Source organism: Penaeus monodon, chromosome 33 (assembly GCF_015228065.2).
Source record: "Penaeus monodon isolate SGIC_2016 chromosome 33, NSTDA_Pmon_1, whole genome shotgun sequence".
Classification (NCBI taxonomy): domain Eukaryota; kingdom Metazoa; phylum Arthropoda; class Malacostraca; order Decapoda; family Penaeidae; genus Penaeus; species Penaeus monodon.
This window is the reverse complement of record NC_051418.1, coordinates 35,515,233-35,519,772: the sequence shown is the minus strand read 5'-3', so window position 1 is coordinate 35,519,772 and position 4,540 is coordinate 35,515,233. Positions and strand designations below refer to the sequence as shown.

The following is a 4,540-nucleotide window of genomic DNA, read 5'->3' as shown; positions in this document are numbered from 1 at the left end:
AAGGTGTTTCCCTCATTTACCAAAAAAAACAAAATCAAAAAAATATAACTGCATCCTAACATAAAACCAAATAAGGTACAGTCAACTATCTACCATCCATTCTCTTCCTTTCACAGAAAGCATTACTTGCTCCCCAAACCTCGTTAACAATGAGAGTGTCAGCTGCGCTTCCTCTTTGCGGCTTTTCCTCGTCAGAGTCATAGCGAGCCTGTGTTGGTGGCAGTTTCATGTGTCATCATGGCGCCAGGACCTGCCTGCAGACTACGATGGAGTTGATGGTGGCACACACAGAGTAAAGCTGATGAACCCACTGCTCATGTAAATTTACATCTTTCACAACCACAGCTTCTCCATTTGGTGGTTGTGTGTATGGTTTTTCTGTGGGGACGTTCCCCCAAAGGGGGCCAGCTGCAACTGTAGGGGCCTTTGTGAGCAAGGAGAAAGCTGGCGCATTTGAGCAGTTCTTGAAGAAGAGGACACGGGCAAATATGTAGAGGCCAAGTCTAGCTCTGACATTGCTACAACCAAAAACGCCTCACATCCTCGATGGCCACTGCACGTTTTTCACCAAAGACAATAGGATGTAGTCATTCTGCTGTCCTGGTACTTGTCCACAGTGCTGATCTTGTGTGGACGGCCAAACAAAGGATTCTGTGCACATCTCTGTTCAACCACATCACGCAAGAGTTCTTTCTGCCCATTATATGTGGTCAACAGAGATATCTGGATGCAGGTTTAACCCAACAATCGCTTTGTACATGTATAAATGTACCACATATTCTGCCTCTGCTAGATTTTGGTAGAAGTTTTTTCGTGGTTCTGATTCTCCACGACCTTCAAGGTCTTCCACTTTAATCAGTTGATACTCATACCACATGCCAGCTTTAGCTGTACGGAATTCTGGCCAGGAGGTGACGTGAGGCAATCTCCTAAGTTTTTGTATCGCCAGTTATATAACGCACAAATAGAGGGACGAGCACGACCTGGGCATCTAGCTGAAAAGTGGGACACTAGTCTCAAAAAGAGGGAAAAAGCCTTTTTTCACAATTGCTGTATTTTTGGAAGGCATGTTCTTGATTACAGGGGAAGCTGGTGGTGATCTCCCAAACATCACCAGCGCTTCAGACGATTTCGCCCATCTTTGGATTTTGTAGCAATAAAGGAATGAAGGTTCAATCTCAAGAATCTGTGCACTTTTTCCATCAGAATATTGTCAAATTGGAATCCTAAGTCACCAGTTCACGGCGCTTCAGAGCAGCATGTGTACAGGTCATAGCAATATCTTTGCCTCCTTAACCAACAGATATCTAGTACGATCTAATCATTTCTCAACATCTCAAAAGCTCTAAATTTTTTAAGCTGTGTGAAAATGTTTTCCAAATCCCTAAAGCCCCCCTCAGCAATTTCCATTTTCCTCTTCATAATCTTTGTTTAAACAGTGGCTGTGGTGCATTGCTAAAGAAGACATGGAAAGGAAACAGTTCACGGGATTTGATGGATATTGACACCCTTTTCCAGGGGTGGCTGTGACCTGGCTAGGTAGCGTTCCCAGCGTGCTAGGACTGTTGCAGGAAGAAGTACCCTGCAGTCTCACAGGAAGCCCCCATCTCCCCAGCCACTCCCAGGGACTCTTTCAGACGAGTGACTTCATCAAGTAACTCCAATCTTTTGCTCAAGGGACATATTTTACGCGCCCATACCTACTGAAGTCCTTTCAGTCTCAAGGGCCTCTTCTCCGTGCCAAGAGCAGCAGATGCCTCTCTCCACATCTAGAGCAATGATCTTCTCAAAGAGTTGGTTAAGTGCCTGGTTCGAATGTGTAACAAACAAGTGTGCGTTCAGCGGGTTGTTGTGATAAATATTAAAAGATGATTTGTACACCCACATCGGTCTTTCCTGTACTGGTGGACCTACTACCATTGAAAGGGCCCAGGTTGCATACCAGACCTAATGGCTTCAACCTGAGTGGGAGTGAACTGTACACGATTCTTACGGGGCACAGTGTATGGGTACGGACCACGACTTGGTATAACATATGGTTCCACATGATAATCTTAGAAACTTTTTATCTTACCTTCGGACTGCCCGTTTAGTAGACTTTGGTCTTCAAAAGCTAACTTAAATGGTGGGTCTCTACTTGCCTTGGTTATGATTTATGGTGTATCTTTGGAAAAAAATCTTTCTCAAATGCTCAAATTTAAGGAAGGTATCATTAAAATCTAGAGTGGCCAGAGATTTTCTCTCTGCGGGGTAAGGGCCGCACCAGGATCGCCATAGCCTAAAAAATGTCCAACAGCCAATCTGGCACAACACACTTGGTATTCATCAGGTCACGAATTGTTTCTAGGACAGCTTTTAAGTTGTTCTCCTTTGGCTTCCTTCTCATAAGAACATTGAAAGTTCATACACATCTTCACTGTTGCTGCCAGTTTTGATGTTGTCATGTCAATTTGTACTGGTTGCAGTCGAGCCAAACTCGGGAAAGGTCCTTGTATCTCCTTTAGCTCTGGTTTTGGGCCCCGGTCCTTCTTCTATGACACGGCCATTTTCATCCAACATGCCTTCCACTTCACAGCCTCGGACGTACCTAACACCCCACTCCTCTGGAAAGCTTCCCTCAGGGTTTGGATAAAATTTTTGGTAGCCTCACAGAAAGCAGGAGGCAAACATCATGCTTCCTAAGGGCTTCCCCATTCTTTCTTTATCTCTCTCCTGACATCAAGTTAACTGTAATGTCTGCCCTGCCCCTTGATGGTTATCTTCACCCACGTTTGGTTTGGGGCTACTTCACAGACAGAAAAGTTCTGAATTGGCTGTGCCATGCGAGCCCAGCCACGAACAAAGTAGATCCATCTTCGGCTGCCCACGGGGAGTTCATCAGAACATCTTCAATATCCTGGCGAATCTCATAAGTGACTCTAATCTGAACAAGTCAAATTTTCTCAGCAAATAGTCATGCAGAGTGAGAAAACTGGAGATTCAATTTGGCCAATGCTAAGCAAGCATCACCAGAGAAAGAAACTCAGAGGGAACTATGTTGTAATCCCAAATATCTGTTCTGTGGATACAGAGGCATTCTATAATAGATTCAAGCTGTGATATGCGACGTGGTACTTCCACAGGATATTTCAATCAGGAACTTCCTGTCACTTCATTGCTATCAGCTTCTGGGAGTAAAAAGCCAACAAGTGGCACAGTCTCTGCAAATCTGCATCTTCCAACTGTTCTACATGCTGCCCGAGTGTGGCAGTATCATCTACTGAAGCAATACTGGAAAAGCTAAACGGGGTGAGGTCTTCAAAATTCTTTAAAGCAATGCTCTGCAAAACTTTCACTTTATCATAATGGATTTTATAACATCTAAATCTGGAGTGGTTTGGCCAGTGTTATCGTTGATTCAAACTGTGCATAGACTTCAGAATGTAAAGCAGCTGAGCAAACAACTTGCCCTTTCCCCTCTGGCAGCAAGTGTTGACAGCTGACATTAACTAAAGGTTACAAGAATCAGCAGTGTGTTGAAGAACCTCCTAGTGGCAGCTGAGACTCCAATCAATCTGAGTTCAAGAAATCGCTCACAATAATGGAAACATCCTGTGCCACACCCCCATTTCATCAGCTGGAATTGTGGATAACTTTGGGATGAATGTGCATAAAACTGTAGAGAAACTTTTTATCAAAGTTGAAGTTCTCCAGTTCATCTTCTTTTAGCTTTCCTGTGTTTGCTGTTTTTTCAAAGCCTTGGGCCCCAATTTGGAAATTCCTTTAGCACTGTCTGAGCTGACCCCCCGCAGGCATTCCAAAATGTTATATGAAACGGGGGGCTGATCATTCTTATAAGATCAGTTTTAATACTATTTTAGAGATGATTCAAGAACACAATCATGTGAGTCTGCTCCTTCTGGGTAAATTTTCCTGGTGGTATCCAAGCAGGCTTTCATCAAATGCCCAGGAAATGGGAAAAGGTTCAGGGTGCTTGACAAAAGAGTCCCATGCAGGAACACGTTCTGGGAAATTTTCTCGTTGACCAGGACAACCACGACATGAGGTGAGCAGGTGAGGCATTTTCTGAGTTTGTTTTGGGCCCCAAAAAAATTCTCCAGATACTGGCTCAACTCCCGGACAAAAAATTCGTCTTGTTTCGAAGTCTGTTGCTTTCACTTCACTCTGGTAGACATCCTGAATTTCTGTGGGTGTATGGTAGGTGTGAATCCTTGGTATCAGGGACCAGTACTGCTGTGCTAGGAAAGTCACACGATCAGCACTGATCTGGTCGACTGTTAGTCCCCTTTATCTTTCCCGATCTTTAGTTTAGCTTCTTGTCATCATAAACATTCCTCACAGTTGGCCCTCCTGAAAAGACAGAGAAATAAGTATTATGGGTTAATTAATGAAGAGACAAATACTAATAACCCTACTTTCTCTGGGGGGAACAAGTAACCCCTGGAATTCTTAATCTTGAGAAATGTTCAAAATCATTCCTCTTTAAAAATAGTTATTTAATTTTTCCCAAAGATGTTACTTCACAGACAACAGTTTAGAA

General features: G+C 43.6%; 1 pseudogene; it reads right to left on the bottom strand.

The window, feature by feature from the left end:
* The window catches only part of LOC119594351, a 26,883-nt pseudogene that overhangs the window by 6,580 nt on the left and 15,763 nt on the right, over positions 1–4,540 (bottom strand).